Below are 23,435 nucleotides of genomic sequence, written 5' to 3'. Positions count from 1 at the left end.
TCACTCTACCGCAAGCCCACGGACAACCTCAGGATGCTCCACTTCTCCAGCTTCCACCCTAATCATGTTAAAGAAGCCATCCCCGATGGACAAGCCCTGCGAATACACAGGATCTGCTCAGACGAGGAGGAACGCGATGGACACCTACAGACGCTGAAAGACGCCCTCGTAAGAACAGGACCTGTCGATCGACAGTTCCGACGGGCCACAGCGAAAAATCGCATAGACCTCCTCAGAAGACAAACACGGGACACAACCAACAGAGTACCCTTCGTCGTCCAGTACTTCCCCGGAGCGGAGAAACTACGCCATGTTCTTCGCAGCCTTCAACATGTCATCGATGACGATGAACACCTTGCTAAGGCCATCCTCACGCCTCCACTACTCGCCTTCAAACAGCCGCCTAACCTCAAACAGACCATCGTTCGCAGCAAATTACCCAGCTTTCAGGAGAACAGTGACCACAACACCCCACAACCCTGCCACGGCAACCTCTGCAAGACATGCCAGATCATCAACACAGATACCATCATCACACGTGAGGACACCACCCACCAGGTACATGGTACATACTCATGTGACTCGGCCAACGTTGTCTACCTCATAGGTTGCAGGAAAGGATGCCCCGGAGCATGGTACATCGGCGAGACCATGCAGACACTGCGACAACGGATGAACGGCCACCGCGCAACAATCTCCCAGGCAGGAGTGTTCCCTCCCAGTCGGGGAACACTTCAGCAGTCAAGGACATTCAGCCTCCGATCTTCGGGTAAGCATTCTCCAAGGCGGCCTTCGAGACACACGACAACGCAAAATCGTAGAGCAGAAACTGATAGCCAAGTTCCGCACTCATGAGGACGGCCTCAACCGGGATCTTGGGTTCATGTCATGCTACATGTAACCCCACCTGACGTAGGGTCATCCAGACTCGAGTCATCTATGGCTTGTTCTCTCTACACAGATGCGGTCGGACCTGCTGTGATTTCCAGCAAAGAAAATGTTTTGTCTTTCTTGTTTTTCATACAGACCCCAGCATCTGCAACATTTTACCCCTTGTGACCCCACCTCATTGTTCTTTGATGTAATGTTTTCCTGACTGACCTGTTTGGACACCATTCACACCTTTTGATTGCTGTGATTATCTCTCTGCCGAGGTGTGATAAATGGCAGTTAGAAAGATTACCTGTAATCATCTGGCATTATTCTCTGACTATATAATCTGTGTCTATAGGCATCTCTCCACTTCACCTGATGAAGGAGCAGCGCTCCGAAAGCGTGTGATTTCAAATAAAACTGTTGGACTATAACCTGGTGTTGTGCGACTTCTTACATAAAGATATATAAGGGGTAAGCCATTTAGGACAGAGATGAGGAATTTCTTCACCCAGAGAGTGGTGAACCTGTGGAATTCTCTACCACAAAAGGCAGTTGAGGCCACTTCATTAAATATATTCAAGAAGGAGTTGGATATATTTCTTAAGGATAAAGGGATCAAGGGATATGGGGAGAAAGCAGGAACAGGGTACTGAATTTGGATGGTCAGCCATGATCTCATTGAATGGCGGAGCAGGCTCGAGGGCCCGAATGGCCGACTCCTGTTATGTTTCCATGTTTCCGAAGTTATTGAGAAAGGTAATTAACTAATTGCAGACTTTGTGTCTTACATTTGTAAAGGCAGAAGTTTAATTTAAAAGGCATCTCACCATGTCCTAAGCACGTGCTTCGCGGGCGTTGAATGACTTTTGAGGCATTGTTATGGTCGCCAATTTGCACACTCCAACGGAGTTGAATTAGCTGTTGATGTCTTGGTCGGTTGCGGGAAGAATGTTGGCTTGGACACTGGGAGAACAACTTCTGTTACTCCAATAGTGCAATGGAATCTCTTGCATCCCTCAACCAACATCACTAAAACAGATGATCTGGTCATTATCACATTGCTGTTTGTAGAACCTTGCTGTGCGCAAATTGGATGCTGCGTTTTCTACATTACATTACAATGACTACATTTCAAAAGTATTTCATCGCCTGTGAAGGACTCTGGAACGCCTTGAAGTCGTGAAATGCGCTATACTTTTTCCTTCCTTCCTTCCTTCCTTCCAGGCAGATGGGGCCTTGAGTTTCCTGTGCCACACAAAATACGGCACTTCTGACAATACAGCGCTTTTTAAATTCATTTACTTCAGCATGACTCCCGTCTAATATTTGATTTATTCAGTGAAGCATAGAATGCTGCCTAATCCAGGAAACCGATGACGGAAAGCAGGGTGAGGGGTTAATACTTGGGATTCCCCCAGTCTGCAGGGTAAGACTGTGGAAGAGGTAGATTTTTGGATCGTTGGGAATATCGTCTGCCTACAGGAACTACTGTGAAACTGTCGAAACGGGAAAATAATTTTCTAAAATCCTCCAAATTTATATGGGTGACCAGGCCTGTTCCTCAGTGGATCCAAACGCTGAATATTCCAGCAAGCTAGTGGCGGAGGTGTCTGTTGGTCGGCGTCCAGTAATCTGCTCCGACTGCTGCTTGTTAACCAGTATTGGGTTTGTGTCACGTCATCCGATACCTCCAACCAACAGCTCACTGCTTTTGACATTTTGGCAGCAGACCTACTCAGCATCTGCACCTACCCAGATTCACCAGACTGAAACCTGGGATGGCAGGAAAGACTTACGAGGAGAGATTGGGTCGATTGGGCTTATACTCGCTGGAGTTCAGAAGAATGAGAGGGGATCTCATTGAAACTTGTAAAATTCTAACAGGACCAGGCCGACTAGATGCAGGAAGGATGTTCCCCATGGCGGGGGAGTCCAGAACCAGGGGTCACAGTCTAAGGATAAGGGGTAAGCCATTTAGGACAGAGATGAGGAATTTCTTCACCCAGAGAGTGGTGAACCTGTGGAATTCTCTACCACAGAAAGCAGTGGAGGTCAATTCATTAAATATATTCAAGAAGGCGTTAGATATATTTCTTAAAGCTAAAGGGATCAAGAGATTTGGGGAGAAAGCAGAGACTGGGTACTGAATTTGGATGATCAGCCATGACCGCATTAAATGGCGGAGCAGGCTCGAGGGGCCGAATGGCCTACTACTCCTATCTTCTATGTTTCTATACATCAATGAATCAACCGCGAAGTCGGGCTTCGAATGACGCTGCTCCTTTGGGGGTGAGAGGGGGACTATCCCAGGGCTCCTCGTGTCAGTAGCGTGATATGGACGCTTGCTCGTACAGCTCATAGTGAGCGCATGAGTGAGAGGGATGAGGACCGATGGTGAAAGGCGACTGGTTGGGTGAGCAGCAGAAATGGACGCAAAGCAGCAGCTAAGGAGGAGAGCTGGAAGTCTTCCAAGCACCAGGTTAATGGATGGCCTATTCTGCCTGGTCAACGTTGCTTTCTAGTCCGGATCAAAAATCAGGCAGAGCGTGCAGCACAGAAACTGGACATTCAGCCCAATTGGTCTGCGCCGGAGTTTATGCCCCACACCAGCCTCCTCTCGCCTTGCCTCATCTCACCCTATCGGCGTAAACCACCTCTCCCTTTCTCCCTCGTGTGTTTATCCTGCTTCCCCTGAAATGCAGCTGATGCCTCATCCTTGGCCCATATAATGATGCTCCCTCAAAGCCGAGGCCTGTCTGCTGGATAGAAGTGGCCAGCTTCTCTTCATTTTGCCAAGTGAAACGTCAATAAATACTGCAGTTGCTTTGAGGGTATAATAATGCACAAAAACGGCTTGCGTTTGTGTTGCAGCAGTGTGCTTTACAACATCCATTCATCACTGCCTTTTTAAAAAATTTCTTGCAGCTGTGATCGCAGGACAAAAGCCACAGGATTAAGATCCCAGGGTTAAGGTGAGATTTATTTCTATTCTCTGTTTCCAGCGGAATAAATACTCTGCTCATAAGACTGAGTTTCCACTCGTTCAATGCACTCCAGTACTGAGGGTGAGCGGAGGGGTGCAGTAGTGTTCAGTATCCCTCCCGCTGCCCCTGAAAGTGATGACTAGCCACGTGTTCACAGTTGGGAATAACTGAAGCACAGGTAATTCCTGCTGATGGTATGATTTCCCTCAACGTTACATAGAATATACAGCACAGAAACAGGCCATTCGACCCAACCAGTTTATGCTCCACTTGAACCTCCTCCCGTCTTTCCTCATCTAAATCTATCAGCGTAACCCTCTGTTCCCTTCTCCCTCATATACTTATCTAGCCTCCCCTTAAATGCATCGATACTATTCGCTTCAACCACTCCCTGTGGTAGCGAGTTCCACATTCTCACCACTCTTTGGGTAAAGAAGTTCCTTCTGAATTCCCGATTGGATTTCTCGGTGCCCCTCGTTATGCTCTTCCCCCACAAGTGGAAACATTCTCTCTCTATCCACTCTTATCAAAACCTTTCATAATTTTAAAGACTTCTATTCGGTCACCCCTCAGCCTTTTCTGTTCAAGAGAAAAGAGACCCAGCCTGTTCATCCTTCCCTGATGGGTATAACGTTGTCCAATGGATTGCAAGTTGGCAGAGCTAAGAGCTAAACCTCTGATGGATTTGCTGACTGCACTAAATTTCAAATCAGTATCTGCCGCCTTCAATCCCATGTGTGGTGATCTAGTCTTATTCTGACGTGGGCATCCTGCGCGTGTATATTGGTGTTCCTTTTGGAATTCTTGTTTGATTCCCCACCCTTCAGCCCTATGTAGATCACTGCATTGATTGGAACTGTGTGGTTTTTATCATTGAGCGCAGATTGTGATTCAGATCTCAATCATAAGCAAGGATAAAAACTTAATGGTGTGTGTCTGTTTCCTGTGTGTATGTATGTGTACAATCTGTTGGGGCACACATCAGTGAGGATCGGAGCTGAAAACTCGTCACATCACAATAGTAAACTTGGGTTATTTTTGAAAAGCCAACGGAAAATGCCTCGAATGATTCACTAAAAGCAGTAAATGCGAGCTGAATGAATCATTTTAAATATCAGATCGAGAGATTTTTGCAAGACGAGGGTTTTGGAGCCAAGATGTAGTTAAGATACAGATCAGCCATGATCTCATGGAATGGCGGAACAAGCTCGAGGGGCTGAATGGCCTCCTCCTGTTCCTATCCTTTGTATAATCGAATGGGAGTGTGCGTTTGTCTGGTTTTGTATTTAATTGTTTAAAAAGTAGCATTTTAAGATAAACACGTTGAATCCATTCCCCACCTCTTTAGCCTGCACCAGCTGAGGTAGATATTTGCAAGAGTGGGTGGAAAGAGAAGAAAGTGGAGAGTGATGGAAGAACCTTGGCTGGGCTCCACTGTAACAGTGCACTAGTAATCAAACGGGCTGGTGTGCAGCACTTGAGTGAGTGTGAACTGTGAATTCTCTTCCCATTCCCTCAGCTTCTGAAGCACTTTTTAAAATTGTGAAACCTGGGTGTCGGAGGGAGGCCCAGAGTTGGTGACACCTGTTAAGTTGGAAGCAGAAGGGAGAGGAGACCAGAGAGATGAGGAGAACAGTGAGCAAGTGATGCTAATCTTGGCTCCTTTAAGCCTGTAGATTGCAGGAGAATGGGGAGACAGATGAAGATAAGAAATTGCACAGTTCTAATGTTCTGGGAAAGATTGACTTGGGAGAAGGAGACAGAAGGAGACATTGTCCAGATTTGAACTGGGGGAGAATGAAGAGTATGTTTGATATCGTATTCAGAGCTTGGATAGATAGAGGACTGGAGAAGAAAGTTCAGATGGGCAATGGCCATAATTGTTACAATTCAAGTGGACAGAAGGTGAGAGAGGCTGCGTTGGAGTGACAGGTTCTAGAGGCAAGAGGCCACAACAGGCAATCGGATGAGCTTTTTCTTGTTTTCAGGAGAGATATGGGAGTAATATTCAAAGTCTTAGACAGTTGAGAATTGCTGAGAAAATATATTCATCACAAAAAAAGGAAATTTAGTTCCTTATAACAAGTTTCAGCAATGGATGAGATGTGGTAGTTCGAAGGAGATCACAGGAGAGAGAGAGAGAGACACCAAAAATGAGATGAAGATCTTGAGGTGGCAGCCAAAGGTTTAACTTGCAGGAGGCATTAAGCAAGTGTCTTGTGTTGACTCATGTTATGGTCCTGTTCCATGGGCACCAGTGGACCTGGAGAGGAGATGCTTCACTGCAAGTGGCTAAAATTGAAGCTCGGCGTCGCAATAAATAAAGACTGACTTGCATTTATATAGCGCTCGTCACGACCTCTGGACGTCCCAAAGCGCTTTACAACGATTGAAGTTTTACACAGAAACAGGCCATTCGGCCCAACCAGTCCATGCCGGCGTTTATGCTCCACTTGAGCCTCCTCCCGTCTTTCCTCATCTAAATCTATCAGCATAACCCTCTATTCCCTCTCCCTCATACGCTTGTCCAGCCTCCCCTTAAATGCATCTATACTATTCGCTTCAACCACTCCCTGTGGTAGCGAGTTCCACATTCTCACCACTCTCTGGGTAAAGAAGTTTCTTCTGAATTCCCTATTGGATTTCTTGGTGACTATCTTATATTGATGGCCTCAGTTATGCTCTTCCCCACAAGTGGAAACACTGTCTCTGTATCCACTCTATCAAAACCTTTCATCATTTTAAAGCCTTTTTTCAAGAGAAAAGAGACCCAGCCTGTTCATCCTTTCCTGATATGTACACCCTCGCATTTCTGGTATCATCCTTGTAAATCATCCCTGCACATTATTTTTATAATATGGCAACCAGAACTGTACGCAGTACTTCAAGTGTAGTCTAACCAGGGGTCGATACAAGTTTAGCATAACTTCCCTACTTTTCAGTTCTATCCCGCTAGAAATAAACCCAAGTACTTGGTTTGCTTTTTATGGCCTTGCTAACCTGTGTCGCAACTTTCAGTGATTTGTGTATTTGTACTCTGAGATCCCTTTGTTCCTCTACCCCATTTAGATTCTTATTTTCCAAGTAATATGTGACCTCCCTATTTTTCTTACAAAATGTAATACCTCACATTTATCTGTGTTGAATTTAATTTCCAAATTATATGCCCATTCTGCAAGCTTATTAATGGCTTCCTGTAATTTGTTGCACTCCTCCTCAGTATTGACTATCCCCCCCCAGTTTGGTGTTGTCCGTAAACTTGGAAATTGTGTTTTTGATTCCAAGATCTCAATCGTTAATGTAAATTGTGAACAACGGTGGTCCCAGCACTGATCCTTGTGGAACACCACTACCCACCTTCTGCCACGGTCAATAGTTACCTTTTACCCCCACTCTCTGCTTTCTGTCTTGAAGCCAGCCAGCAATCCATTCTGCTACTTGTCCCCTGACTCCACACTCTCTGACCTGAAGTAGTTTTGAAGTGTAGTCACTGTTGTAATGTAGGAAACACGGCAGCCAATTTGCGCACAGCAAGCTCCCACAAACAGCAATGAGAGAATGACCAGATAATCTGTTTCTGTGATGTTGGTTGAAGGATGAACATTGGCCAGGGCACCGGGGAGAACTCCCCTGCTCTTCTTCAAATAGTGCCGTGGGATCTTTGACGTCCCGAGAGGGCAAATGGGGTCTTGGTTTAACGTCTCGTCTGAAAGATCCCTCCGTACTGGAGTGTCGGCCTGGAATCTGTTCTCAAGCCTGTGGAGTGGGGCTTGAACCCACAACCCTCTGAATTTGAGTTGAGAGTGATACCACTGACACCTAGTTACTGAGGTGTGGAGATGCCGGAGTTGGACTGGGGTGGACAAATGTAAGAAGTTACACAACCCCAGGTTATAGTCCAACAGCTTTATTTGAAATCACAAGCTTTCGGAGCGCTGCTCCTTCTTCAGGTGAAGTGGAGAAATGCATAAAGACACAGCTTATATAGTCAGAGAATCATGTCCGATGTTTACAGGTAACCTTTCCAACTGCCATTTATCACACCTCGGCAGAGAGATAATCACAGCAGTCAAAGGTGTGAATGGTGTCCAAACAGGTCAGTCAGGGAAACATTACATCAAAGAACAATGAGGTGGGGTCACAAGGGGTCAAATATTGCAGATGCTGGGGTCTGTATGAAAAACAAAAAAAGACAAAAAACATTTTTTTGGCTGGAAATCACAGCAGGTCCGGCCGCATCTGTGTAGAGAGAACAAGCCAATGTCGACTCGAGTCTGGATGACCCTGCATCAGGTGGGGTTACATGTAGCGTGACATGAACCCAAGATCTCGGTTGAGGCTGTCCTCATGGGTGCGGAACTTGGCTATCAGTTTCTGCTCGACGATTTTGCGTTGTCGTGTGTCTCGAAGGCCACCTTGGAGAATGCTTACCCGAAGATCGGAGGCTGAATGTCCTTGACTGCTGAAGTGTTCCCCCGACTGGGAGGGAACACTCCTGCCTGGAGATTGTTGCGCGGTGTCCGTTCATCCGTTGTCGCAGTGTCTGCATGGTCTCGCCGATGTACCATGCTCCGGGGCATCCTTTCCTGCAACGTATGAGATAGACAACGTTGGCCGAGTCACATGAGTATGTACCATGTACCTGGTGGGTGGTGTCCTCATGTGTGATGATGGTATCTGTGTTGATGATCTGGCATGTCTTGCAGAGGTTGCTGTGGCAGGGTTGTGTGGTGTCGTGGTTGCTGTCCTCCTGAAAGCTGGGTAATTTGCTGCGAACGATGGTCTGTTTGAGGTTAGGCGGCTGTTTGAAAGCGAGTAGTGGAGGCGTGGGGATGGCCTTAGCGAGGTGTTCGTCGTCATCGATGACATGTTGAAGGCTGCGAAGAACATGGCGTAGTTTCTCCGCTCCGGGGAAGTACTGGACGACGAAGGGTACTCTGTTGGTTGTGTCCCGTGTTTGTCTTCTGAGGTCTATGCGATTTTTCGCTGTGGCCTGTCGGAACTGTCGATCGACGAGTCGAGCGTCATATCCCGTTCTTAAAAGGGCGTCTTTCAGTGTCTGTAGGTGTCCATCGCGTTCCTCCTTGTCTGAGCAGATCCTGTGTATTCGCAGGGCTTGTCCATAGGGGATGGCTTCTTTAACGTGGTTAGGGTGGAAGCTGGAGAAGTGAAGCATCGTGAGGTTGTCCGTGGGCTTGCGGTAGAGTGAAGTGCTGAGGTGTCCGTCTTTGATGGAGATTCGTGTGTCCAGGAATGAGACTGATTCTGAGGAGTAGTCCATGGTGAGTTTGATGGTGGGATGGAACTTGTTGATGTTATCGTGTAGTCTTTTCAGTGATTCTTCGCCGTGGGTCCATAGGAAGAAAATGTCGTCGATGTATCTGGTGTATAGCGTTGTATAGTTCCGCACCCATGAGGACGGCCTCAACCGAGATCTTGGGTTCATGTCACGCTACATGTAACCCCACCTGATGCAGGGTCATCCAGACTCGAGTCGACATTGGCTTGTTCTCTCTACACAGATGCGGCCGGACCTGCTGTGATTTCCAGCCAAAAAAATGTTTTTTGTCTTTTTTTGTTTTTCATACAGACCCCAGCATCTGCAATATTTGACCCCTTGTGACCCCACCTCATTGTTCTTTGATGTAATGTTTCCCTGACTGACCTGTTTGGACACCATTCACACCTTTGACTGCTGTGATTATCTCTCTGCCGAGGTGTGATAAATGGCAGTTGGAAAGGTTACCTGTAAACATCTGACATGATTATCTGACTATATAAGCTGTGTCTTTATGCATTTCTCCACTTCACCTGAAGAAGGAGCAGCGCTCCGAAAGCTTGTGATTTCAAATAAAGCTGTTGGACTATAACCTGGTGTTGTGTAACTTCTTACCTAGTTACTGATTTAGCCATTCGCCGCCTGATCTGGCTGGACCACAAAGCATTATCGGGTCCTGCTCTCGTATGCCAAAACTGCACTATTCCAGGATCACTGGAATGCAAAGGTAACCCTGGCTCATATTCTCTACTGCTAACTGTCTTCTTAAACCCCTCCCATGTCCCCTCCACCCTCACCTCTGACAACAAGTGTGAGGAGCTCATGGACTTCTTTGTCTCTAAGATTGAGACTATCTGATCAGCTGCCTCTGCCACTTCCCTTCCTTCCTCTAGCCCACCAGGCCAAACTCCCTCTTAAGGTTTCCCCCCTGCCCTAACCCTGAACTCTCATCTTTCTATTATTTCTCTCTGAACTCCCCTCTTGACCTCTCCATGCTCATCTTGTCCATGAGACCCACTTCCTGCTCCCTCGACCCTATTCCCACTAAAGTGCTGACAACCCAACTTCCTTTTCTGGCTTCCCATGTTAGTTGACATTGTTAAAGGTTCTCCCTTCTCAGGTACTGTCCCCCTCTCCCTCAAATCTGCCATCATCACCCCTCTCAAAAAACCAACCCTTGACCCCTCTGTCATTACAAACTATCACCCCGTCTCCAACCTCCCTTTCCTCGCCAAAGTCCTTGAACGTGTTGTCACCTCCCAAATCTGTGCCCATCTTTCCCACAACTCCATGGAGAGCAGGTGATGTGTTTCTGCTGCAATATGTGGGAGCTGGTGGACACCATTGATGCGCACGGTGATCACATTTGCAGTAAGTGTTGGCTGCTCGAGGAGCTCCGGCTCCGTGTTGATGAGCTGGAGTCTGAGCTTCAAACACTGCGACACATCAGGGAGGGGGAGAGTTACCTGGACTCTGTGTTCCAAGAAGTAGTCACACCAATTAGAGTAACTAATTCAGATGTAGTCCATGGTCCGGGACAGGAGGGTGTGACTGAGTGAGGCAGGTACGGGGATCCAGGAGGTAGTGTTGGAGGAGCCGAAGCCCTTGTTCTTGTCCAACAGCTTCGAGGCTCTTACTCCCTGTGGGAACGGGGACTGCAGGGAGGATGAGCAACCTGGCCACAGCACCGTGGAACAGGGGGCCATTCAAGTGGGGGGAGTAAAAAGAAATGTTGTAGGGGATAGTATCATTAGGGGGATAGATAGGGTTCTTTGCAGCTGAGAGCGAGAGTACCGAAGGCTATGTTGCCTGCCCGGTGCCAGGGTTAAGGACATCTCCCCTGGGCTGGAGAGAAACTTGGGAGTGGGACGATCCAGTTGTCGTGGTCCATGTTGGTACCAACGACATAGATAGGACAAGGAAAGAGGTTCTGCTGAGGGAGTATGAGCAGCTAGGGGGCCAAATTAAAAAGCAGAACCACAAGGGTAATAATCTCTGGATTACTACCTGAGCCACGAGCAAATTTGGCTAGGGTAAATAAAATCAGAGGGTTAAATGCGTGGCTCAAAGACTGGTGTGGGAGAAATGGGTTTTGCTTCTTGGGACACTGGCATCAGTACCGGGACAGGAGAGAGCTGTTCCGTTGGGACGGGCGGACTAGAATCCTGGCGAATCGAATAACTAGGGCTGTAGAGAGGGCTTTAAACTAATTAGTGGGGGGGGGGGGGGGGAAGGTTTCAAGAGAGCAAAAAAATAAAAATGTCAGCGGCGAAGGCAATCGAGCAGGGTTGCAGTGGGGGAATTAAAAACCAGAGCGTATCAGGAAGGGACAGAATATATATAAAGATAAAGGAAAAGCAGGAATAAATTGTCACAAAACATATTTAAAAGTTCTTTATCTGAATGCACGCAGCATTCGTAACAAAATAGACGAGTTGACGGTACAAATAACTACACATGGGTATGATCTGGTGGCCATTACAGAAACATGGCTGCAAGGTGACCATGACTGGCAACTAAACATCCAGGGGTATTTGACTATTAGGAAGGACAGACAGGAAGGAAAGGGAGGTGGGGTTGCTATGTTAATGAAGGATGGAATCACTGCAATAGTGAGAAATGATATTGGGTCAAAGGATCAGGATAGTGAAACGGTTTGGGTGGAGATAAGGAATAAGGGGGAAAAAGTCACTAGTGGGCGTAGTCTATAGGCCTCCTAACAGTTGCAACTCTGTTGGTCGGCGTATAAATCAGGAAATAGTTGGGGCTTGTAATAAGGGAACAGCTATAATCATGGGGGATTTTAACTTTCATATTGACTGGACAAATCAAATTGGGCAGGGCAGCCTTGAGGAAGACCTGCTTCGGCACGTCGCCCGGCAGCTCCTCGTCGTGAATTTCTGTTTTGGACTAGGAGGAGGGGAGCCGGGCATGGCGGTTGGAGGCCGGACGTGAGCGTGAGAGGCAGGCCCCGGCCCGTTGCAAATTTGAACCGGCGACAGTGCGGGAAGCTCGCAGTTCGAGGGAGAGCCGGGCATGGAGACCTGAGGCCAGACGGTGAGCGTGAGAAGAAGGACACCATATTATGTAGCCGGCAACAGGGAGGAGTCGTCTGCGGAGACGGAGCGGCTGATGGACATCGCGTTCCCACTGCCATTGGACGCAATTGAATTGACTTTTACTGAACATAATGCTGTAGAATAGCGACGTGTCTCTGTGAGCTCCCACAGCCTATTGTGGAAATGATTGGGGAGTAAAAACATTCCATTGTAGTGATACATATGGCAAATAAAATTGATTTGATTTGATTTTTTAGAGTGCATTAGGGACGGGTTCCTTGAGCAGTATGTTACTGAACCAACCAGGGGGCCGGCAATCTTAGATCTGGTCCTTTGTAATGAGACAAGATTAATAAAAAATGTCCTAGTAAAGGATCCCCTTGGAATGAGTGACCATAACATGGTTGAATTCCAAATTCAGTTTGAGGGTGAGAGTTGGATCTCAAACCAGCGTACTAAGCTTAAATAAAGGAGACTATGATGGTATGAGAGCAGAGTTGACTAAAGTGGACTGGGAAAATAGATTAAGGTGTAAGACGGTACATGAGCAGTGGTCTACATTCAAGGAGATACTTCACAACTTTCAAGAAAAATATATTCCACTGAGGAAAAAGGGGCATAAAAGAAAAGACAGCCATCCGTGGCTAAGTAAAGTAATAAAGGATAGTATCCGACTGAAAACAAGGGCATATAAAGTAGCCAAATCTAGTGGGAGGATAGAAGATTGGGAAGCATTTAAAAGCCAGCAAAGAATAATTAAAAGATTAATTAAGAAAGGGAAGATAGATTATGAAAGTAAACTAGCAAAAAATATAAAAACAGATAGCAAGAGTTTCTACAGTTATATAAAAAGAAAAAGGGTGGCTAAAGTGAACGTTGGTCCCTTAGAGGACGAGACCGGGAAATTAGTGGTGGGGAACATGGAGATGGCAGAAACGCTGAACAAATATTTTGTATCAGTCTTTACAGTAGAGGACACACAAAATATCCCAACACTGGACAAACAGGGGGCTATAGGGGGGGAGGAGCTAAACACGATTAAAATCACTAAGGAGGTGGTACTCGGTAAGATAATGGGACTTAAGGCGGATAAATCCCCTGGACCTGATGGCTTACATACTAGGGTCTTGAGAGAAGTAGCGGTAGGGATTGTGGATGCATTAGTGGTAATTTTCCAAAACTCCCTGGATTCAGGAAAGGTCCCAGCAGATTGGAAAACTGCTAATGTAACGCCCTTATTTAAAAAGGGAGGTCGACAAAAGGCTGGAAACTATAGACCAGTTAGCCTAACATCTGTGGTTGGTAAAATGTTGGAGTCCATTATTAAGGAAGCAGTAACAGGACATTTGGATAAGCATAATTTAATCGGACAGAGTCAGCATGGTTTTATGAAAGGGAAGTCATGTTTGACAAACTTGCTCGAATTCTTTTGAGGACGTAACAAACAGGGTGGATAAAGGGGAACCAGTGGATGCGGTATATTTGGACTTCCAAAAGGCATTTCACAAGGTGCCACACACGATTACTGCACAAGATAAAAAATCACGGGATTGGGGGTAATATACTTGCATGGGTGGAAGATTGGCTATCTAACAGAAAACAGAGAGTTGGGATAAATGGTTCATTCTCGGCTTGGCAATCAGTGACGAGTGGTGTTCCGCAGGGGTCAGTGCTGGGACCCCAACTCTTTACAATCTATATTAACGATTTGGAGGAAGGGACCGAGTGCAACGTATACAAGTTTGCCGACGATACAAAGATGGGAGGGAAAGCAGTGAGTGAGGAGGACATAAATAACCTGCAAAAGGACATAGACAGGCTAAGTGAGTGGGCAGAAATTTGGCAGATGGAATATAATGTTGGAAAGTGTGAGGTTATGCACTTTGGCAGAAAAAATCAAAGAGCAAGTTATTATCTAAATGGAAAGAAACTGCAAAGTGCTACAGTACAAAGGGATCTGGGGGTCCTGGTGCATGAAACACAGAAGGTTAGTATGCAGGTGCAGCAGGTGATCAGGAAGGCCAATGGAATCTTGGCTTTTATTGCAAGGGGGATGGAGTATAAAAACAGGGAAGTCTTGCTGCAGTTATACAGGGTATTGGTGAGGCCACACCTGGAATACTGCGTGCTGTTTTGGTTTCCATATTTAAGAAAAGATGTACTTGCTCTGGAGGCAGTTCAGAGAAGGTTCACTCGGTTGATTCCGGAGATGAGGGGGTTGACTTATGAGGAAAGGTTGAGTAGGTTGGGCCTCTACTCATTGGAATTCAGAAGAATGAGAGGCGATCTTATCGAAACATATAAGATTGTGAGGGGGCTTGATCGGGTGGATGCGGGGAGGATGTTTCCACTGATGGGTGAGACTAGAACTAGGGGGCATAATCTTAGAATAAGGGGCTGCCCTTTCAAAACTGAGATGAGGAGAAACTTCTTCACTCAGAGGGTAGTAAATCTATGGAATTTGCTACCTCAGAGAGCTGTGGAAGCTGCGACATTAAATTAAATTTAAAACTGAGATAGACAGTTTCCTAGCTGATAAGGGAATTAGGGGTTACGGGGAGCGGGCAGGGAAGTGGACGTGAGTCTAGGTTCGGATCAGCCATGATCCTATTGAATGGCGGAGCAGGCCTGAGGGGCCGTATGGCCTACTCCTGCTCCTACTTCTGATGTTCTTATGAATCCCTCCAATTAAGTTTCCGCCCTTGCCACAGCACTGAAACGGCTCTCATCAAAGTCACAAATGACATCCTGTGTGACTGTGACAAAGGTAAACTATCCCTCCTCGTCCTTCTCAACCTGTCTGCAGCCTTTGACACGGTTGACCACTCCATCCTCCTCCAACGCCTCTCCACCATCGTCCAGCTGGGTGGGACCACACTCGCCTGGTTCCATTCTTGTCTATCTAATCGCAGCCAGAAAATCACCTGCAACGGCTTCTCTTCCTGCTCCTGCACTGTAACCTCTGGGGTCCCCCAAGGATCTATCCTTGGCCCCCTCCTATTTCTCATCTACATGTTGCCCCTTGGTGACATCATCCAAAAACACGGCACCAGTTTCTACATGTACGCTGACGACACCCAGCTCTACATCACCACCTCTTCTCTCGATCCCTCCACGGTCTCTAAATTGTCATAATGGTTCTCGACCCTTCTGCCAATGGGAACAATTTCTCTCTCTACTCTGCCTCATGATTTTGAACACCTCTATCAAATCTCTTCTTGACCTTCTCTGCTCCAAGGAGAACAACCCCAGCTTCTCCAGTCTATCAACGTAACTGAAGTCCCTCATCCCTGGAACCATTCCTGTAAATCTTTTCTGCACCCTCTCTAAGGCCTTCACATCCTTCCTAAAGTGCAGTGCCCAGAATTGGACACACTACTCCAGTTGAGGCCGAACCGGTGTTTTATAAAGGTTGATCATAACTTCCTTGCTTTAGCACTCTATACCTCTGATTATGAAGCCCAGGATCCTGTATGCTTTTTTAACTGCTTTCTCAACCTGCCCTGCCACCTTCAACGATTTGTGCACATAAGACCGCTTATTTCCACCTCCGTAACATCGCTCGTCTACGCCCCTGCCTCAGCTCATCTGTTGACACCCTCATCCATGCCTTTAACTCTATACTTGACTATTCCAACGCACTGCACTCCTGGCTGGCGTCCCACACTCTTCCTGACGTAAACTTGAGGTCATCCAAAACTCGGCTGCCCGTGTCCTAACTCGCACCAAGTTCCATTAACCCATCACCCCTGCGCTCACATTGGCTCCTGGATAAGCAACGTCTTGATTTTAAAATTCTCATCCTTGTTTTTAAATCCCTCCATGGCCTCGCCCCTCCCTTTCTCTGTAATCTAAACATAGAAGATAGCAGCAGGAGTAGGCCATTCGGCCCCTCGAGCCTGCTCCGCCATTCAATGCGATCATGGCTGATCATCCAAATTCAGTACCCTGTCTCTGCTTTCTCCCCATATCCCTTGATCCCTTTAGCCTTAAGAAATATATCCAACTCCTTCTTGAATATAGAAACATAGAAGATAGCCCAACAACCCCCCCACAAAGAGGTAGCTGCGCTCCTCCAATTCTGGCCTCTGAGCGATTAAAATCAGGGATGCGCAAATCATTGGTGGCCGTGCCTTCAGCTGCCTAGGCCCTAAGCTCTGGAATTCTCTCCCTAAACCTCTCCAGTTCTCTTCCCCTTTTAAGATGGTCCTTAAAACCTCCATTTTTGACCAAGCTTTTGGTCATTTGCCCTAATTTCTCCTTGTGTGGCTCGGTGTCGACTCTTTGTCTTGTAACATTCCTGTGAAGCGCCTTGGGACGTTTTACTACATTAAAGGCGCTAGATAAATACAGTTGTTGTAGTTGAATTGCCTCGCCTTCCGCTGTTCGCAGCTTGGTGATGGAATGCACCGTGAGCCTTGGGCCTTCTCCCGAGTGTCTGAATTTAAAACCACCTCCTATTATCGGAGATGTTCAGGCAGGTGTAGGGCTATGGTCTGCTGGAGCTCCTGTTGTTGTGGAGCCCAGCGCAGCTGCAGATTCCACTGGAACACTGATACGCTTATCAATTACTCCATAAAAGGCGATGAATTAGGAAGGTAATGAAAAGGCTTTTATTAACTAAAGAACAGAGCATGCCTCTCGTGGACGACTGGTTCCAAGAAGGAAGTGGGTTGCCGAAACACCCACCTTTATACCTGGTCATGTGGGCGGAGCCAGCTGAGGAACGCATTGGTACACAGCGCCAACCAGAGGTAACAATATGCAATAACAGTGGTTTACCACATTCACCCCTTGTTTAAAATTGAGTCCGGCGGGGTGAAGTGTACTACAAGTTCGTGTAGGTAAGCCTATCAGGAGGCCTTGTCTGACATCCTGATCGTCGTGGTGGTGGCAGCGGCAGTGGTGCAGTATCCAACGTCGAATCTGGTGTCTGGGTGGTCAACGAAGGGTCCTGGGGCTCCGGCATGCCGTCTACAGGGGTTGGGTTGGGAGGGGTGGTGGGGGATAACGGTGGTAGTTCAGGGGCACCCGAGGGTGCGAGATCTCGTATGGAGACCGTGTCCTCCCGCCCGTCTGGGTATGCCACGTAGGCATACTGGGGGTTGGCGTGTAGGAGGTTCACCCTCTCGACCAGGGGGTCCGTTTTATGGGTCCTCACGTGCCTCCGCAGTAGGACGGGCCCAGGAGAAGTCAGCCATGTCGGTAGCGAGGTTCCCGATGTGGACTTCCTGGGGAAAACGAACATTTGCTCATGAGGGGTGGCATTAGTGGTAGTACAAAGCAGTGACCGTATGGAGTGGAGTGCCGCAGGGAGGACCTCCTGCCAGCGAGAGGTCGGAAGGCCCTTAGATTTTAAGGCTAAGAGGACGGCCTTCCAAACCGTCGCGTTCTCTCTTTCCACCTGGCCGTTCCCCCGGGGGTTGTAGCTGGTGGTCCTACTCGTAGCAATACCTCTCGCGAGCAGGTACTGCCGAAGTTCGTTGCTCATGAAAGATGAGCCCCTGTCGCTGTGTATATAGCTAGGGAACCCGAACAAGGCGAAGAGGTCATTCAGACATTTGATGACCGTGGTACTGGTCATGTCTGGGCAAGGGATGGCAAACGGGAAACGGGAGTACTCATCAATTATGTTGAGGAAGTACACGTTGCGGTCAGAGGAGGGGAGGGGCCCTTTAAAATCGACGCTCAGGCGCTCGAAGGGGCGAGTGGCCTTGATCAGGCTTGCTCTTTCTGGCCTATAAAAATGCGGTTTGCACTCGGCACAGATTTGGCAGTTCCTGGTCATGGTCCTGACCTCCTCGATGGAGTAGGGCAGGTTACGGGATTTGATGAAATGGAAGAACCTGGTGACCCCCGGGTGGCAGAGGTCATTGTGGAGGGACTGCAGTCTATCAATCTGCACGTTGGCGCATGTACCATGTGATAGGGCATCTGGGGGCTCATTGAGTTTCCCGGGCCGGTACAAGATATCGTAATTGTAGGTGGAGAGTTCGATTCTCCACCTCAAGATCTTGTCGTTCTTGATTTTGCCCCTCTGCTTATTATTAAACATAAAAGCAACTGAACGCTGGTCAGTGAGAAGGGTAAACCGTTTTCTGGCCAGGTAATGCCTCCAGTGACGCACCGCTTCCACAATAGCCTGGGCCTCCTTTTCGACAGAGGAGTGTCGAGTCTCGGGGCCCTGGAGGGTCCTTGAGAAAAAGGCCACGGGTCTCCCCGCCTGGTTAAGGGTTGCAGCTAGGGCGAAGTCGGATGCATCGCTCTCCACTTGGAAGGGGATGGACTCATCCACTGCGTGCATTGTGGCCTTCGCAATATCGCTCTTGATAAGAGTGAAGGCTGCACACGCCTCTGGTGTCAGGGGGAAGGAGGTGGATTTGATGAGGGGCCTGGCTTTGTCCGCATAGTGGGGCACCCACTGGGCATAGTAAGAGAAAAACCCCAGGCATCTCTTCAGTGCTTTTTGGCAGTGAGGGAGGGGGAGCTCCATAAGGGGGCGCATTCTGTTGGGGTCGGGGCCGATGACTCCGTTCTCCACTACGCAGCCGAGAATGGCAAGGCGCTTGGTGCGAAACATACATTTCTCCTTATTGTATGTTAGGTTCAGCCGTTGGGCCGTACGGAGGAATTTTTCTAGATTAACGTCATGGTCCTGCTGGTCGTGGCCCCAGATGGTGACGTTATCCAGATAGGGAAAGGTGGCCTGCAGCGCGTTCTGGTCAACCATCCGGTCCATCTCCCTTTGGAAGACCGAAACCCCGTTGGTGACGCCGAAGGGAACCCTAAGGAAGTGGTAGAGGCGGCCGTTCGCCTCGAAGGCAGTATACTGGTGGTCCTCATGGCGGATGGGGAGTTGGTGGTATGCTGACTTAAGGTCAATGGTGGAGAATACTTTGTATTGCGCAATCTGATTGACCATATCAGATATGCGAGGAAGGGGGTATGCGTCCAGCTGAGTGTACCGGTTTATGGTTTGGCTGTAGTCAATGACCAGGCGGCGTTTATCGGTGGTTTTAACGACTACAACCTGGGCTCGCCAGGGGCTGGTGCTCCCTTCGATAATGCCCTCCTTCAAGAGCCGCTCCACCTCAGAGCTAATAAAAGCTCTGTCCCCGGCGCTGTACCGCCTGCTCTTGGTAGCGATGGGTTTACAGTCGTGGGTGAGGTTAGCGAACAAGGGAGGGGGGGGGGGACTTTGAGTGTGGAAAGGCTGCAAGTGGTGTGCGGCGGGCGATTTAAAAGGTGTTGGTTGCAGACTGTGAGTGGGGGGAGGGGTCCACCGTATGCTAATGTGACACTTTTAAGGTGGCACTGAAAATCCAACCCTAGCAGCACGGCAGCGCAAAGACGGGGCAGGACTAGAAGTTTAAAATTTTTATATTCTGTGCCCCTAACCGAAAGGGTCACCACACAGTAGCCGCCGACGTCCATTGAATGGGACTTAGACGCCATAGAAATCCGATGGCGCGTTGGCAGGACCGTGAGGGAGTGGCTACGTACCGTGTCTGGGTGAATAAAACTCTCTGTGCTCCCGCTGTCAAATAGGCAAGTGGTGGCACGGCCGTTTACCGTGATGTCCATCATGGACCTGGACAGATGATGAGGGAGGGCTTGATCCAGCATAACGGAGGCCAGTGTATGGCTTAGTGAGTCGATATGGTCGTCCGACGAGACGGTGGTCGAGTCCGGAGACAAAATGGCGGTTGAGTGCGGCAGACAAAATGGCGGCGGCCAGAGGTGCACAAAATGGCGGATAAGATGGCTGCCCCCCCGGTTCGCACACGGCGCTGCTGGCGTTCGCGGGTTTCCCCCTGCAGGCATTGGCGTAATGGCCTTTCTTCCCGCAGCCCGAGCAGGTAGCGGTCTTAGCCGGGCAGTGCGCTCGAGGGTGTTTTAACTGGCCACAGAAATAGCATTTTTGGGCCTGGTTATGGGGCATCGCTGCAGTTGGTACCGGGGGCGGCGGTCCCAGTTGATTTCGGGACATCGCTGCAGCAGTTGGTACCGGGGGCGGCGGTCCCATGTCCCAAGGTCGCGATGGCCATGGCGCGGCGCCGTTACGTGAGTATGCTTCGAGGTTTCGGTGGGCCGCATCTAACGAGAGCGCAAGGGCTACGGCCGTCTTCAGGTCGAGCTCCTTGCTTTCGAGCAGTCTCTGCCGGGAGTAGTCGGACTGGAGGCCCCTAACGAAGGCATCACAGGTAAGTCCCTCCGCGTGCGCAGCCGTTACCTCCTTACAGTCGCAGTCCCTGCAGTGTGTCTGTAACGCCCGTAAAAATGCCTCTACCGATTCCCCCGGTTGCTGCCTGCGGGATCCCAAGAGGTGTCTGGCGTAAATCGTGTTCACTGGGCGCGTGTATTGCCCTTTTAGTAGTTCGAGGGCCGCCGTGTACGTAGCAGCGTCCCGGATGAGTGTATATACTTGAGGGCTCACCTGGGCGGTCAAAACTTTTAGTTTGTTCTCCTTCGATGTCACGGCGGAGGCTTCTAGGAAGGATTCAAAGCAGCTCAGCCAGTGTTCGAAATTGGTCGATGAACCCGCTGCTTGAGGGTCGAGGTCCAGGCATGCTGGTCTGAGGGCTCGCAGCAACGCCTGCTGTTGTTGTTGCTGTTGTTGCTGCTCAGGTGTCGCCATTTTACTTTTAGTTAATAAAATTGATACGCTTATCAATTACTCCATAAAAGGCGATGAATTAGGAAGGTAATGAAAAGGCTTTTATTAACTAAAGAACAGAGCATGCCTCTCGTGGACGACTGGTTCCAAGAAGGAAGTGGGTTGCCGAAACACCCACCTTTATACCTGGTCATGTGGGCGGAGCCCTGAGGCACGCATTGGTACACAGCGCCAACCAGAGGTAACAATATGCAATAACAGTGGTTTACCACAAACACAACCTAATCTCAGTCAGAGACCATGTCTTGATTTGACCTGAGGGAGGATGAAGACTGTATGGTACATTCAGAGCTTGGAACTTTCGAGGGTTAGACCAGAGTACAGATGAGCAATGAAGGGACCGAGTGTAATGTATCCAAGTTTGCTGCTGATACAAAGCTAGGTGGGACAGTAAGCTGTGAGGAGAACACAGTCTGCAAAGGGATACAGATAGACTAAGTGAGTGGACAGTAAGGTGGTAGATGGAGTATAATGTAGGGAAATGTGAGGTTATTCACTTTGGTAGGAAGAATAGAAAAACAGAATATTTTTTCAACGGTGAGAAACTTTCAAATGTTGGTGTTCAGAGAGATTTGGGTGTCCTCGTGCAAGAAACACAGAAAGCTAGAATGCAGGTACAGCAAGTAATAAGGAAGGCAAATGGCATGTTGGCCTTTATTGCAAGGGGGTTGGAGTATAAGAGTAAGGATGTCTTGCTACAATTGTACAGGGCCTTGGTGAGACCACACCTGGAGTACTGGGCACAGTTTTGGTCTCCTTATCTAAGGAAGGATAGACTTGCCTTGGAGGCGGTGCAACGAAGGTTCACTAGACTGATTCCTGGGATGAGAGGGCTGTCCTATGATGAGAGATTGAGTACAATGGGCCGATACTCTCTGGAGTTTAGAAGAATGAGAGGTGATCTCATTGAAACATACAAGATTCTGAGGGGAATTGACAGGGTAGATGCTGAGAGATTGTTTCTCTGGCTGGAGTGTCTAGAACTAGGGGGCAGAGTCTCACAATAAGGAGCCGGTCATTTAAGACTGAGATGAGGAGGAATTTCTTCACTCGGAGGGTTGTGAATCTTTGGAATTCTCTGCCCCAGAGGGCTGTGAATGCTGAGTCTTTGGGTATATTCCAGACTGAGATCGATAGACTTTTGAACTCTAGGGGAATTGAGGAATATGGAGATCGGGTGAGAAAATGGAGTTGAGGTCGATGATCAACCATGATCTTATTGAATGGCGGAGCAGGCTCGAGGGGCCGTATGGCCGACTCCTGCTCCTAATTCTTATGTTCGTATAATTGTACAGCACTATTCGAAGAAGAGCTGGGAAGTTCTCCTGGTGTCCTGGCCAATATCTAAAACAACCGTGCTTGCAAAGCACCATCGGTTTGCCAACGAACCATGTCCTGATTACAGGGTAGCAGTTTTCGTGTTAGGATCTAGGGAAAGGACCCTTAAGACGTGGCTGCCTGGTCTTCCACAGACATCAGCACCACCTCATTTAGATCGTTGCTCTATTGCTACAGGCCGGGACTGCCATTCGCTTGGGAGGTAAAGGAGATCCCCATTTATTTCTAGGTGTCAGCTGCAGCTCAGCGGGTAGCACACTCGCCTCTGAGTCAGAAGGTCGTGAGTTCAAGTCCCACTCCAGAGACTTGAGCACAAAAATCTCGGCTGAAACTTCAGTGCGGTGCTGATGAGTGCTGCACTGTTGGAGGTGCCGACTTTCGAATGAGATGTTAAACCGAGGCTCCGTCTGCCCTATGACGTGGACGTAAAAAAAAACCCATGGCACTATCTCAGATGAGCTGGGTGTTCTCCATGGTTTTATGAATGATATTTATCCCTCAACCAACATCTCTAAAACAGATTATCTCGCTATTACCCCATTGCTGTTTGTGCGAGCTTGCTGTGCCCAAATTGGCTGCCGCATTTCCTATACTTCAAAAGTACTTCATTGGTTGTCAAGAGCTTTGGGACATCCGGTGGTCATGAAACACGCTGTATGAATACAAGTCTTTCTTTCTTTCTTTCTTTCTTTCTTTCTTTCTTTCTTTCTTTCTTTCTTTCTTTCTTTCTTTCTTTCTTTAACCGTTGAGCATTGGAGCCGAATTGTGTGGAAAGTCCTCGTGTGGAAAGATCTGCTGCTGTAGCACTGGGTTGCAGAGGACTGCTGGCATAACAGCAATGAAAATAATACTGAAATATATTAACTTTGAATTTATTGGCTTGGTAACTGACGCATGTATTATTAACTTGGAATAAAGCAATCCGAATAAGCTGTAGTTTATTCTGCATGACTCCACACGAGACCGAATGCTTATTTAATCAGAAAGAACAAAGATTTTTATGTAACTGCAGATCTGTTTTTGTCCAACCTCTTCTGCAAATTGTGTGTGTGAGCGAGAGAGATGTATATTTTCTATTTTTCTCATCCTCATTAGCACCTATGTTTTTTGACTGAAGACAGACTTGTATTTCTACAGCGCAATATGATAAATGACCAGATCATCTGATTCAGTGATGTTGGTTGAGGGCTAAATATTGGCCCAGGACACTGGAGAGAACGCTC

The 23,435-nt window shown here is 48.1% G+C and overlaps 1 protein-coding gene across 4 annotated transcripts in view; it reads left to right on the top strand.

Moving 5' to 3' along the window:
* The window catches only part of LOC147097260 (talin-2), a 354,000-nt gene that overhangs the window by 83,012 nt on the left and 247,553 nt on the right, over positions 1 to 23,435 (top strand). For 3 of the 4 annotated variants that reach the window (XR_015074349.1, XM_085972077.1, XM_085972075.1), the window contains exon 2: positions 3,802 to 3,848. The exons of the other annotated variant lie outside the window; for it this stretch is intronic. The gene's annotated coding sequence lies outside the window, so the exon portion shown is untranslated. The remainder of the gene's footprint in view (positions 1 to 3,801; positions 3,849 to 23,435) is intronic. 4 annotated transcript variants of the gene reach the window in all.

Source organism: Somniosus microcephalus, chromosome 32 (assembly GCF_052327205.1).
Source record: "Somniosus microcephalus isolate GS21.2 chromosome 32, FLI_Smic_1.0, whole genome shotgun sequence".
Lineage (NCBI taxonomy): Eukaryota > Metazoa > Chordata > Chondrichthyes > Squaliformes > Somniosidae > Somniosus > Somniosus microcephalus.
This window is presented reverse-complemented; position numbering and strand designations above follow the sequence as displayed.